The sequence below is a fragment of the Bombus pascuorum genome, chromosome 7 (genome assembly GCF_905332965.1).
Source record: "Bombus pascuorum chromosome 7, iyBomPasc1.1, whole genome shotgun sequence".
In the NCBI taxonomy this organism is placed as follows: domain Eukaryota; kingdom Metazoa; phylum Arthropoda; class Insecta; order Hymenoptera; family Apidae; genus Bombus; species Bombus pascuorum.
Genome location: NC_083494.1, coordinates 1891808 through 1907603, shown reverse-complemented (window position 1 = coordinate 1907603; position 15796 = coordinate 1891808). Strand labels below are relative to the sequence as shown.

General features: G+C 36.5%; 1 protein-coding gene across 2 annotated transcripts in view; it reads left to right on the top strand.

Annotated features, from left to right (window-relative positions):
* The window catches only part of LOC132909026 (CCR4-NOT transcription complex subunit 6-like), a 464578-nt gene that overhangs the window by 113327 nt on the left and 335455 nt on the right, over positions 1 to 15796 (top strand). The gene's annotated exons all lie outside the window — the stretch shown is intronic.

Genomic DNA, 15796 nt, shown 5'->3' with positions numbered 1-15796 from the left:
GCCGGTAGAACACGTTTCTCGTTAGATACCGTCGACCTCTTTCTCGTCTCGATCGAGTAATGGCGTTGATTGCGTGGGTTGATAAACTGTTATAATTCGCCCACATTCTAATACATCTACTTCGTCTTCCAACTTTTAACCGTGTTTTATGCTGTTTATACATTCCTTGTCTCGTTGTCGAGTATCCTCGGCAAACTCACGCACGTCGCTCTGCTCCTCGTCTCGATCGTCTGTTTGAAAACGTTGCTCGTTAAGCGTACGTGTATCGCAGAGAAATTGAAACGCTCTTTTCTTCCGTTTTATCGTGACCGAGTATCGCGAAAGTTCTTATCGCGAAAGCTATTATCGTGTCGGATCGTTCAATTTTTACACGACCTCTCGCGTGTCGCATTAGCTGACATATATTAAAGCAAGTGTCAGAAATACTTGACTCATGCACGTTATTTTAACAAACGTTGATTTTACTGTCTTAACTGAAACGAAACGAGGCGAAGTGACTAAAATCAACGATGACTAATATCGATAAGAGTAATATGCTTGTAATGACTCAGCCCGTAAATGTTTCCAATTTTTTTTTCCACATTGTCCACGTTATCTTCGAGTGGTTTCACGCGAATCATCATCGTCGTGTTCCTCGTTGACAAATCCGCGCCGCTCTTTTCATCGTCGTATTTCCATTCCGTTTGATTACTCGTTGCAACGTCGCTGTGTTTCACGTGAATTTTACTTGTAGGGAGGAAGATCCCTTTGAAATATAGGTCAAAGCTAATCACGTCGGAGAAATTCAAATCGTGCAGGGAACGCATTCAGGGACTGCCTTTGACTAAGAATTAACGTTTCTAATGAGTTCATTATCTGATCAACGTATTGTTTGATGATCCACGCCGTAGGCTCGCAGTTAGCTAATTATTCCGTTTGACGACTACGATGTGCCCAATAGGGAACGACGAAGCGGATAGTGTATTATATACGCGATAAACGTACGTGTAATCTCTGGCAAATGAAGTCAACGTTTCGTAAGAGAGAAACAAAGAGAACTCGAGTTATAATTACAATTTTTCACTTTCAATAATAACTCCATTTCACGTCTTTACGTTCTACGTTTAACAACAGCAAAATCATACTTAGATTAAATACAAAACAACGTTCATTGAAAATTTTCGCTTAATAATTTTGATTTTCTATTCCTGAAATTGCTTTCAATTCGAACCTCTAGCTTATCGTATTAATTTCATTAAAAAATACCACTTTCGCTTAATAATTTTGATTTTCTACTCCTGAAATTGCTTTCAATTCAAACCTCTAGCTTATCGTATTAATTTCATTAAAAAACACCATTTTCGCTTAATAATTTTGATTTTCTACTCCTGAAATTGCTTTCAATTCAAACCTCTAGCTTATCGTATTAATTTCATTAAAAAATACCATTTTCGCTTAATAATTTTGATTTTCTACTCCTGAAATTGCTTTCAATTCAAACCTCTAGCTTATCGTATTAATTTCATTAAAAAATACCATTTTCGCTTAATAATTTTGATTTTCTATTCCTGAAATTGCTTTCAATTCAAACCTCTAGCTTGTCGTATTAATTTCATTAAAAAATACCACTTTCGCTTAATAATTTTGATTTTCTACTCCTGAAATTGCTTTCAATTCAAACCTCTAGCTTATCGTATTAATTTCATTAAAAAATACCATTTTCGCTTAATAATTTTGATTTTCTACTCCTGAAATTGCTTTCAATTCAAACCTCTAGCTTATCGTATTAATTTCATTAAAAAACACCATTTTCCTTTTGTATTAGAAAAAGCTGTTTCCTGTGGTTTCGGTAACCGACAAACAGTAAAATCCTATGCGCGATACGAGAAACGATATGCTTTAGTGCGCAACATTGAAACGTATTCGTCGTACACGTCGTAGTCGAAGCATGCTTGCGGAAGTATGAATTTCACATTGTTATTATCAGAAGCTGTGAATATACGTCGGTATGTAGTTGGATCGTCGCTGTAGAAGAAGAGGACGAAAAGAGAAGAAGAATCGTTTAGAAGCATCCGATCTCATAGGCCACTCCGACACAAGACAAACGTAACATTGTTTCGTAAAAGTTTAGACGATGACTGTGTACTTGGGTGTTAATATACGTATATTTATTCGATAGCGTGTTTTCCTTGGCACTGAATACTTGCACCAACCATCGAATCGCACTAATTCGACTTGGCTTTGGTATTCACCGAATGCGTATTCCACGTATCGTCGTAATTAGCCTTGACAATTTCCTTACACCGAAAAGTAAGCAAGTTAGAACATAAAGTTTGAAATACGAGTTTAAAACGTGCGACGAAATTCGTCAAAATTGAAATCGGATTAAGAAATAACATCTCGTTGTCGTTGAAAGAATATCCCGAATTTGATGGAAATACAACAAATCGTTATCGTTAAGCGCCAATTGTACGCCAGATTCCCTCAGAATAAAATAAAATTCTCTCTGTAAGTTGAAAGTACAGCGAGATTCGAGCATAGAAAATTACAGGATCGCAGCAAGCGATGTTAGCTCTCTGTCGATTCGAGTACGACATTGAGAAATTTTCGTTGTTTGAATGTCAGTGTACGCATCTGAGATGGAAGTAGAGACGTATGCGTTGGCGTGTTTGTCATACACGACAGACTCGTTGCTTGGGAAAATGTAAATATCTCGCGCAAGAGAAACATCAGGGAAGGATGCCAGAGCTTCTTTTGCCGAGACACTTCGTCGTTGAGCAAAAGTTGCGCTACCAGTGGAACCGGAAACGCGTGCGTTTAACGTACTACAGCGATTAATCTTCGCGTTTGTTGAAGCGGAGAAAGGCGATTAAACTGGCAGATAATTCGCTGTAATGGCTCCCTTTCCGTTTTAACGATAGGGTATATGGTTTCTGCCGACGAGTTATTCCTTATCTTTAAACTAATATACAATTTTATCGTTCTATTTAATCAGTGAATTACTTAATATATATATATTATGCGCGATCTCTTTGTTTGAACCTACTGCTATCAAAATCAGTTGTCCGGACTTCGATTTGGAGAATCTTTCAGTTTACGCGAAAATTCAGAAATTAATGAGAAATCATAGTCGAGTGTGAAACTGGATGATCGTCTCCGTAGTAAGCTCTCGATTCGTGAAAGCTTGCGCGAGAAACTTGGTTCGTTGAGGCGCAGGAGACGAAAGACGCGCGAAGCAGAAGTAGAACATTGGCAGGTAAATTTTGCGAACGCAAGGTTAAGAACGCGATTATACGGTTCTGCGCGTTAAAGCAGTGAAATTCATAATGACCAGTGACTCATAACTACCGCACGAAATTGGTACGTACGAAAGTGAAAAGTTTCGCGAGAGGTTGCGCAACGAAGAAAAACGCGTTTTAAATTATGACTAACAGCAGCGAGGCCGATGAGTTGTACGGTTGATGCGATCATTCTGCCAGCGTAATCTACTGGATCCGTAGATTTTGTAACGGTGTAGATGTCTGTGATAGAAAATAGTGTCGTGACTGTGGCGACTGCAGAAAATCGGCTATGTGTACTGGCGAGAGAGTAGATTGACGCGGCGAATGAGCGCATTTTGCGGTGGAACAGACTTCACAAAGGATTCTTTTTCCCCCTCGTTCGTGTTGCACAAGTGGGAAAATAAATGGTTTAAAAATCCACGCCTCTGTCCACATACAATCTGCTTCGAGAGAAACGAATATCGAGCAATTTCAATTTTCCTAGCCGCGACTCCGCCGAAATTATTTCTCTCGTATTTCCAATTCGTCTACTTTACCACCTTTGCTACCTAACGTTCTTCGTTTTTCCTAACGATAGATCGAAAAGTTTCTGGAAAATTTCCCACGACGTAATACAGAATTAGACTGCAAAGGTTCGCGCGAATTTAAATTTCTCTCGACGCAACGACCCAGGCATCTGTTTCACCTGCTAAGTATTATAGACGTTACTATACCGTTTCGGAGATTTTATTCTTTCACGTTACGCGCCTTCCGTGTATTCGATCTTTCACGAACGCGTACAAATCCGCAGCAGCGTTCCAATCGATTACGACTCGCGTTAAACTCACGTCCAATGTGTCATGAAAGTGAAACTTTTTCGTTATTGTTACATCTGTCTTTATTCGGCTATCTTTGAAGGATCGTTACGTAAAGGGAACGTTGCTGACTCATTGCGTTTAGCAGCAGCGTAGCACGCAGCTGGCTTATTTCCTCGAAGCAGAATGAAAAAGAGCACAGGTGTGTGGAAAAAGAGACTCGGGCCGCGAACGAATTCATCGGAGACTTCGATCGTGGCCCAACACGGCCAATTTGAATTTGCGATATCGAGATAGATATATGTGTACACTATGCGCACGGTGGTTTCAGCCACTGTGAACTGTTCTCGTTGGTGGAACTATTCATTGAGACTTCACGTTCCAGTTTTTTACTTGTTTCATGCCTAGATTCTTCTCTCAACCAATATAAACTGTGAAGTATACACCAAAATAAAACATACTGTTTGTAAAGCCAGTTTATTTCTTTACGCACCTGGTATTCCGCGAATAGCAAAGTTAAAGTTTCTTTGCAAAGTTATAACCTTTTTTTTTTTTTAATTATGCCACAACATTGGATAATTTACTTTTATAGTTCGGTAAGAGCGATCTCGTGCTTCTTCGGTTGTTTCTATCAGATTTATCCATCGTCGTGTCTCGTGACTGCAACATTGCTCAAACATTTTCGGTTCTTATCATTTCGATGTATCATTTGCTCGGGTAGAGAGTACAAGACACGATACGACAAAATCCGATTAAAAGTACTTGTGCAAAATCGAACAGGTGAATTTGTTACAGTTTCATATCTTGAGTTTAATTTTTGTATAATAAAAAATATGTTATTTCTTATTTATTATTCATTACAGTGGTTCTATAGTTGTCGGATAGAAATAAGTGAGTTTTGTTTTTCCAGTCGATATAACATATCCTTTTCGGGAAGAGGATAAATTGTGTTCCCATGCTATTTCAAGTATGTCACATCTTATTGTTTTATCATTATTGCCTTGGGAAATTATACATATATGTAATACAAGATATAAAAATTAAAAGTTCCCGAGGGCAATGTGCAAGGAAGGCTAAATTCGTAATGTCTAAATCAACCTTTTGAGTTGGCTGGTTTAAAAGTAAATGGGACTGCGTCTGGAAATTATTATTTATTGCAGCTTTAATATTTGTGAAAATACATGGAGTAAAGTTTCCGATTGAATCGCCAACTTAATATGCTAATGCCAACCTAAATTATTTCATTATCATTAAACAGGTTGAGCCGAACGCATCCATTATTCCCGTTTCGTGCACCGCATTATTTTCCCATTTTCCCAGTACTGACATAATTGTATAATAAATGGTACGCGAACGAATGTGAGTAATTTTATCGTAAAGCGTTCGTTCGTTTGTTTGTATCATTGGCCTTTGTATGCAGATGTTCCGAACGTGACATAATGTCCACGTGAAAATAATGCATAATATAGCGCATTTTTAAGCTTGCTAAAATGTTGACGTTATCCGAATATTTCCGAGCGGTAGTTTGTCCCGGTGAGTCGATATTTGTTCAGTAACTTCGATAAAAATAACATTTCTACTCCGAAAATAATTATTCAGGGAGATTTGGTTTTTTCGCGAAATTATATCGAGAAGAGAACATTTTTATACAAACGCAGGCTCATAAACGCTTTATCAAAGTCGTAGTAAGAATACGAAATGACAACAGGTTAATTAAGCAGAAGTTAGGCTGAAGAATGGATTGGCGAAGAAAAACCGCTGCTTGGACCCACGAGATCGCACGATGTTACGTCACTGAATGTTTATTTGTTGGGAACTTTAAGGAAAAAACTTTGACGCAAATAAGATTAATACGTGTTTAGAATCAATGCAAAGAATTCGTATTGCGTTCGTGGAAATGAAAAAACTCGTAATGATTTCACTTTCCACGCTTGAACATTACCATTTTTCCGAATGGAACCAACGTAAATAGCGTGAATCTGTTTCTACTCTTCCAAACAGTAAACAGTCCATTATTTTTTCGTACTTTTGTTATGATTCGTAGCCCCGTTGTTATAATTTGTAGTCCTCTTGCAATTCTCGTATTTTTATCTTGCAACCTTGCTCTCATTTCTATGAATAAGAAGACTTTTAATGTTTTAAGGAAATGTCGAACGTAGGATCGAGACAAGGGATCGCACGCACAATACCCCACAATTTTTCTTTATATTTCACTCCAACTTGAGATACTTTTCAATGTGAAAGGAATACAATGGGTCAAAATTTATTGAAAGAACAGAGCAGCGGGACTAAGAAGGCCTTTATGGTCCTACGTTTATGCAACACTTGTTTCCTATTTTTGCTTACGAATATGCTGACATTGTTTCGCGTAAAATACTCGAATCATCTTATATCGTACGCAAAGATGGATCGGTCTCGTACACTTGCGTAGTGTCCAAACAATCTACGCTTTGTCCCGTCTATTTTTCTCAATTCGTTCCTTCGTTAAAATCATTCTCCAACGTATTGTTTGCCCGGTTAAAAATATTTCGCGATAATAATATATCTCGCATTAATACAGAAAATTGTATTTGACCTTGTTGCATCGTTTATTTCAAACCGAACAAAGTAGACTAAGAAATCGTTCGATTGCTTGTTAATTGTCGCTTTGTACAGAACACGAAGATAGTCGCATTTTCGTCTCGACCGATGCGAAAGTTGGTCGTCTGGTGCGCGTAAAATCACCCCGAGCTCCGAATAAGAGTAAAAAGTAGCTCTAATAACGAAGGCCAATTACTATGCGAGCGATAAGCGTCCGGCACTTGCTCGAGCGCATCTTAACGCACTGACCGCAAGAGGAAATATTTAAAAGTCGTAAAATTATAGTCGAACGTCGTTTTTCGACGAAATACGATTATAACATTTTCGTAAGATTATTCGACACGGAATTTGTCTTCTCTTCTAAAACGAGCACGTTTGATCGTTTTCCAGGATTTCGAAATTTCGCAGCTTTTCCTCGCCGCATTTCGAGTTACGAAGGGAAATTCTCGGAATTTGAAAAACTAGCGAATCGTTAGATCTCGGATGTAAATTTTCAAGAGTAGAAATTCTGCTGTCCAATTTTTTTTTTTTTTTTTGTGGTTTCTAGTTTTCCAATGTATCGCAATGCCGTGGTCAGCCGTGTAGCTTTCGAACGCGCGTTTTAAATTTTGCGCGGTTTGGAAAAATGTTTTGCAATCAGAAGCGTCTTCGTGCACAAGGGCTGTGTGCGACAGACATTTCTGGCGAAATTATAGGACATCGGAACGTGCAACACGACATAGTAATTAACGCGTTTGTTTGTGACAGGGAGGGTCTCGAATCCCAAAAGAGTAAGTTTTTCAATGTTTCTATGTCACGCCAGAATAATAGCATCGATATATTCGCGTTTTTAATTACAAGGGAATAGTGTTTCCAAAACGCAAAATTACCGAAGGATATTTCGTTAAAAGAGAACAAAGTATCGAAATTATTTATGAAACTGAGTAATATTTTTGAAAAATTCACAATGAAAAAACTTCGTATCGCAAACATATTAGGTTTTTTGATTCAATGAACTATCGTATAACGTGACGATGAATTCATCTGCTGCTCGTTAGAATCTGGCTATGTTAACATTAGGTTGTCCGAAAAGTTTCCTTCGTTCTATAAGGAAATAATAGACGCACAATGTTTTTTGTTTTATATTAGTTTATTAAATTACGCACGAACATAATAATAGAAACCTAATTCAATAAAATAATATAAAACAGAAATTGTTGTTCGACTATTATCACCTTATGAAACGAAAGAAACTTTTCGGACAACCTAATAATATCTAAATCTATTAGGACGTTTAATTCGATATTTTACGAGCATCGGGAAACTAAAGGTGAAAGAAAAATGGCTGAAAATAGCCGGAACACTGGAAAGTTTTACAGGTCTGCCAGAGCCTTTATAAAGCTATTAATAGCACTGATATTTCGCAGTGAAATATATTATCGCTGGTTACTCTGCAGCTATCTAAAAGCAATTGTGCCAACGTTTATGCGAAAGTATGCACCGAGCGTACGTGCGGTATTACAATATCTTGGTAAATTAATGGATGTACGGAATTATCAAATGGGCAGTCACGTTGTCGTTAGTCTCTCTACGATTATACAAGCGTGTTATCGTGTTACACGACATTCTAACCTTCTACATGCGAGTGATGTTGCACGTGCACGCTGACCAAATAAATAGGCGTAGCAAGTATTCAATGTCTCTGGTGATCAATGTCCTTGGTTTGCCAAACTTCGTTGATTTCTAATAGCGTAGAGAATTTATTATTTTCCAGCCAAGGGCAAATTAATTGCTTTCCACTGCGTCGTTCGTAAAACTGTATCTAACACTGTACACGGACAACCGCAGTTGAATTTATGTCGCAGTCTACGACCAACGTTACCTGATTTTCATTTTCATACATACAGCAAAGGAAATATTTCCTCGACTTTGCTGTCCTCCTCGGGTCTATGTCACCCCGAGTGGATATTATATTTCGACAGATATTATTAAAATATACATAGTTTTGAAATATTTGCCTTTACTATTCGACGATATGTAAATGTCATTTTTCTAGCTTTTGTGTATCCCACGTTCTCCATGAACGAAATAGACGAGGACAAGAAGAATATTCGAAAAGGTGGAAACGCGAGGAAGAAACGAAGGCGGTGGGATTTTAAACTGTGAGACACTCGTATATTTCCTTGCGAGGTTTTTAATCCAAACCTTTATCATTTTTCGCTATCAATTAAAGTGTTGGTCATTTGTCTTTGCTGTCCTCCTCGGGTCTATGTGACCCCCAGTGGATATTATATTTCGACAGATATTATTAAAATATACATAGTTTTGAAATATTTGCCTTTACTATTCGACGATATGTAAATGTCATTTTTTTAGCTTTTGTGTATCCCACGTTCTCTATGAACGAAATAGACGAGGACAAGAAGAATATTCGAAAAGGTGCAAACGCGAGAAAGAAGCGGAGACGGTGGGATTTTAAACTGTGAGACACTCGTATATTTCTTCGCGAGGTTTTGATATTGAAAAATCCAAACCTCTATCGTTTTTCGTTATCAATTAGAGCGTTAGTCATTAGTCTGTGGTGTTCAAGCTCGATGGTTTGATAGCGATAAATGAAAATGATATTTTCTAGCGTTCGATGACTCAGCTGCCTCGTTGAAAACTTACAGTTTTTATATTTTTCGTTAGAATTTTATGATACTACTATACGCATACGACGAATTGCTAAAGTTAGCCAACGTGGACGAGTTTTTGCTAACGTGTTTTTGCTCTCTTTCAAACTATTTTTATTTCTGTCTCAACCCAAGCGACATTGAACTTTCCACGTGGAACTTCTTCCAAACTAATTTCTTGGCATAAGTTACTTTTTATGTGTGACAAAGTTGTTGTTTGTCACAAGAATTTTAACAATCTACCGATAATTATCTTTTTTGATAGAAGATGTAGAAATTGTATTTTTTGTTATCGATGTCGTTCAGAAAAATCGAAATTACCATTTTCTAACATCTGTTCCCTTCACGTACACATTCGTTCATAAATATTTAAACATTTCGTGATCGTTAGTTAGAGGAAACGATTAATCGCCCGAAGCTCCGCATTGATACAGAGTAGAGATTGAAGAATTTGCAAAAATGATTTGTAAGAGTCACGAAGGGTGTGATAAATTGTTAAAATTTATTGATAGAATCTTCGACAAAATAAATACAGAACGCAGTGAAATTTGGTCAAAATGTGAAACCAAACAACGACAAATGAAATTGAAAAATTGAGGATTGCGAAAAGGTACGGGTGTAATTGAGGATATGAAGCAGAACAATTTTATCTTATTAGACATAGCACTGACGGATTTATTATCATTCAATATATTGATATTTAACATATATGTAGTATAATATATAATATACATATAGTATATATATTATATTTATGTATTAAGTTATCCGGCAAGTTTCTCTCGTTTTTTGTTTTATATTATTCTGTCGAATCACGTACGATCCATTTTCTTCTGTTGAGTTTCACGTTTGTACGAAGGTGTACTGTTGTAAAAAACACGTTTGCGAAAGAAAGATACTTTTCGGACAACCTAATACATGTGTATGTAGATCTCTACAGATGTATTTGTCAAAGATTCTAGAATTTCTGTTTATCTTCAGCCAAGCTTTCAAATCATAACAATGTTTCTTCTACTTCTCAATAATACTCGAGCGATTTCCAAAGTTTGTCTCAGTTTGTGTAAGTGTCGCAGGACACTTACAGAAGCGAGAGTGAGTATCGTAACACTTATGAACAGGAGTGTACTTTCGACGTAATATGATCGCTCTTTTTGTTGCCGAGATGTAGAGAAATCGATACCACGATTATGCGATCATACCCGGAGTCTTCTTACTTAGTATAGCGGATAATGTTTTGTACGTTTGACCTTGTTAACGATTGTTAGCCGAGTATTTCGTAGAAGCGTGCCGGCGTTAGTGTTTATTTTCTTTGCTGAGAACGTGTATTACAACTCTCAGCTCGTGAGTTTCGGTTGAACTTGAACGTACGTGCGTGACGCATCGACCATTTTTTGAATGAAACTCGTCCTTCCCGCTATTCCTGCACGTGACGACCTTTCGAAACATCCGCGTTGGAATGTAACGGACGAGCATCAGGAAATCATTGATAATTTTTATAACGCCGCGAATGATGCACTTGAATTATGAAGCCGCGCTTAGCTTCCATTTACCCTCCGCTCTGTAGCTACTCTTCGTTCGAATAAAGCTCGCTTAAACTTTTCTTCTTATTAAACCTCGCGTATCGCGATCGCTTCATTTTCCAATCATATTTTTACGCCGCTTTTTTTTTTCTTTCTTTCTTAGCCTTCGGCATTATTGGAAAAGCAAGTCTCGATATTCCTGCCTCGTGCTTGTACAAATGTACACTGCGCATTTTCCATGTCTATCTCACCTTTTTCACGTGTTATTTTCTGCTGCCTCTTCGCACGTGAATGCGGATATTCGCTTGCTTTCTGCGCCAGTCTTCCTGATTATCAAAAAAGGCGGAACAAGGGAGACAGTAGGTGAATGGATAGAAATTAAGGTCGTGTGCTTTGCTGTACGACGTGCCAACTTTTTGTACGTTTTATTTTTCTGCGCTTATTTAATAAGATAATTAATGCAGCTATTTGTAATAATAATATCGCGCAGTACATATTTTTCCATACATTGGACTCTTCCACGTTGCACCGTTTAGTCATGAAGAATTAATTATTGTTATTTACTGATATCGTAAGAAAATTCTATTTTTGTTTCTTTGTACCTGTACGATTTACTGCGAGTTTTCATGGTACTCAAATTTGTTGATAGATCGATTTTAAAAAAAGTACTGTATATTTGTTGCTAAATATTGGAAAAAATTCCTTATTTATTAACAAGCAGAATGTTTGTTGTATATGAAACATTTACATACAGAGGAGCGTGGAAAAGGTTTACAATTGGTTTAAATGCGATAGTAATTTCTTAATGACAACTAACCGTAGTTTCAGCGAACGTGTCTTTCTACGATGCGACTGGTTTGCAATTTCCTCGACCTACAAATTTCTTAGAAATATTTCAACAAATGCGTTTCTAGATTAGAACAATTTAAAGTTATTTTTCGTTTCTGAGTCATGCGCAAGAATAAAGTGAGAACATAAACGCATACGTTGTTTGAAATGCTAGAAGCAGCGAGACAGGTCGTGAAAAATACCATTTTCTTTTTCCAATTATACAAATTAATATAATAATAAATGTGATAGGTGGCCTAAAACCTTTGCACTGTATTCTAATTGGTGTAAGATGTGCTGAATGGTATATTAAAAATGTAAAAATACTTAAAAGATTATATTTCGTTTAATTTATCGAATCAGATATTAGAATTAATAATTATAAAAAAGAACACTTCAAATACCAAAATTTCGTTTCGTTGGCAAGAAAAGCATTTGAAGAAAAATAGCAAAGAAATGTTTTTAAAAATACAGTAATATAGCTGGAAAATTGTAATAGGAGATATCCTAAACCATAATAAGGAACACTTATATAAGCATAATGCGATTCAGAGTACCTTGTCTGCCAGTAAAAAAGCAAAACTCGTAAATGAATAACAAGAATATATCAATACAGTATTAGAAATGTGTACATATATCAGACTTTTGTTTTGGTCAGAGAAACCTTTGAAGCTGGATGATTTAAAGAAGAAATGATTTAAAAGTGTCCTTGGCGGTATTGTCTGCCACTAAAAATGAAAACTCGTAAATGAATAACAAAAGAGGACTTTGCAGCTGTTGAAGCCAATAAAACGGTGAAAGAATAGCGTGAAGGAGCGGTAAATATTTTAGTTTTATTTCAATTCGATTTGCGTTGCTTATTATTCGACAAGCAAGCAGTATTTTATTATTTATTTATTTATTAAACTTAATGCTCGCCCTGTGGCTCGGAATGGTTTCCGGTTTACCTTCTGATTCCTCGTGAAATTCGTGAAATAAGAGAAGAACATACAGTGAAATTTGTTCATTGTCGGCTTAGTTTTCGAGAAAATCGAGTTTGAAAGTTTTAAGCTAACGCTGCACTGAACAGGACTAAATAATCGACAAGAGGCTATTCTACGTGTTCGTTTAAGGCTTCATTTTCAAGAAAATACAGCTTCAACGTGTTTAGTTAAGGATCCGCCTAGTACACGCGTCTGACACTTTTTTGCAAACAAAGCGTTTTCTCAATAAATTTCATTGCACATTTTCCACTTATTTTCACACGTAGAATAATTTCCCGCCGATTATTTAATTCTGTCCACTTTGGAATTAGCCGCGTTCAAGTATGCTTGGTAAATTTTCAAACTCGATTTTCTCGAAAACTAAGCCAACAAATTTTATTTTATATTATTTTCTTATTTTTCCACGAGCAATTACGTTTTCGCCTGCTTTTATTCTAGTAAATATAGCAATATTATAAATAACCCAACATAATATAACTTAGCCGAACATAAACTGACGCACTTCGTACTTTTTTTTTTTATTTTTTTATTTTGGTTTTTTACAATTTGTCCTTATGGACATTTGGTAAAGTATTATATCTTATTGGTGAAAAAAATAAAATAAAATAAAAATAAATATAGCATGTGGGTGGCTACCCCCAGCGGGGTGCCAGCTTCGTTTTTCTAAGTTATATCGTTTATGTCACTTCGTACCTTGTAATAGACTTTTCTAACTACTCGGCAATTTGTAATACACATATTTTTATTCTTACTTTCTGATCTTTATTATTTGTTCTATTTATTTAATTCCATTCACCGCGACCAAGTACCATTGAGTAGCAGTTGTTCGAATAAAGTTTGATAAGGTGGAAAAGTAAAGCAAGGAAACGTAAAATGGTCGAGTGATTTGGAATGGAGGAGAACACGATACTATTACGGAGTTAATTAAATAGTAACGTAGCATCAAGGGTTTAGTCGAAGCGTGGGCGCATTGCAGTGAATCCTTGGCTGCTTCTTGCCAACTGTAGCTGGTTTATCGATGCGCAGAGTCTAGTTACAGCAAAGAAAATCGTGTAGAAGTGGCGAGTGTTGGAACGAGGAGAAAGGAGAAATATTTCTGTATATTCTATATACACATGCTAGCTTGATGTTGAAGAGAAGCTCGGAAATATAGCGCGGTTGAATGATTCCGTGCTGCGGCCAATGTTAGCTGTGCCAACGTGTGCAAGACGGCCAACCGGCTAATTAGATGTATGAATAATCCGTAAACTAGATTCGGTATCCGGTGATTAACCCGCGATAAAAGCAGTCACCTGCATTCTGCGCTTGTCTGCTTATTTTTATCTTCGTCGCTTATCGATAGGATTTGTTAAGCTGCTTTCAACAAAATGGTAAAATAAGTACCACGTCAATCGACGACAGTACGAAAATGTTCCTATATTCGAATATGTATATGTATATTGCGTTGATCGTACAAATAGAAATTTGCATTTTTATTTCGAAAAGAAAAACTCCTTTATCAATGCTCCATCACGTTGTTGGTGTTTTCTATCTACGTTTGAAAATCACCGAAGGGAACGTAGATGATATTTGCGTTGATCTTTTAATTTTGATGTCGCTCGACGACAGTACGAAAATGTTCCTATATTCGAATATGTATATGTATATTGCGTTGATCGTACAAATAGAAATTTGCATTTTTATTTCGAAAAGAAAAACTCCTTTATCAATGCTCCATCACGTTGTTGGTGTTTTCTATCTACGTTTGAAAATCACCGAAGGGAACGTAGATGATATTTGCGTTGATCTTTTAATTTTGATGTCGCTCGACGACAGTACGAAAATGTTCCTATATTCGAATATGTATATATATGTATATTGCGTTGATCGTACAAATAGAAATTTGCATTTTTATTTCGAAAAGAAAAACTCCTTTATCAGTGCTCCATCACGTCGTTGGTGCTTTCTATCTACGTTTGAAAATCACCGAAGGGAACGTAGATGATATTTGCGTTGATTTTTAAATTTTGATGTCGCTCGACGAATAAAAGACTTTTATAAAGTGTTTTAAATATCGTTACATGGCTTGGAAGAGTACGAATGCTTAAGAAATAGGTCTACGAAGTTCTGTACCAGGTCAATTGCATTTATGATATTTCGAGGATATTTAAGAAAGCGGTAGAGACGTTAGATACTAAAATTGTACAAAAAGGCCCATGTAAAGTTAATCGACGGTGCATTGAATTTTAAAAGTGTCCCCCCGTAAAGTATGAAAAGTACGAAATTACCACTTTCTCGGGCAATCTTCGTTTCTTTACTCTTTATGATTTCTAAGGATTTTATTAGGTAGGATGTTGTTAATTGCTATGTGAATAAGAATACGTATATTTAAGGCACAGATGTACGTACGACTTATTCGCAAAAATATAAGATGCATTTCTAACAAGCATATAATTTCACTACAACTACAACGTTTTTTAACGTTTATATATTTATACTATTTTTACAAAGCGTCTTCGTAATTACCGGTCGGAGATGGTTCGCGGTGATCGTAGGAATGCGAAAAGAAAGACAGGCAACGATCTTGACGAGAAAATGTTTTGGAAGAAATATCTGCGATTCTCGCAAATCTGGACGCTATAAATTTTTTATTATCTGCATATCGTTGAGGATAGGCGAACCACAGTAAGGAAATCTTGAAAATAATAAGGCAAGAGGAAAGGATAGAATAAAAAGGTAAAAGGAAAAGATTTGAGAAAAAGACAGGAAACTGTTATGGAAATACAGTAACAGGAATACACAGTTTCTCGTTACCGATGCACAGCAGATACTGCGAACTGCAAGATTTCTCAATTCTTTGTTTGCTCGCACTTTACTCATTGCAGATGATGTTTCCGTATTCCCTTATCGCTTATTATGCGACAAGGATAATCAATCAAGACGCTGATTGTGAGAGTGAGCGAGACAAATCACCAGCTTATGATCTAAAATGCCGTTAACGTCGCTCGCAATGGAATGAACGCGGTTCGGAATTCAGAATCGATTCGACTTTGTCGTTTAAAATATACGACAGTTACAGCGACTGATATTAATATTCGGACACCATGTTGTGCGAAAGAAAATACTATAAATTGATAAAAGAAAAATAAAAAAAGCAGTAGGGTTTTGTTTTACGTATTTGTTTGTTTATTTACTTGTTAG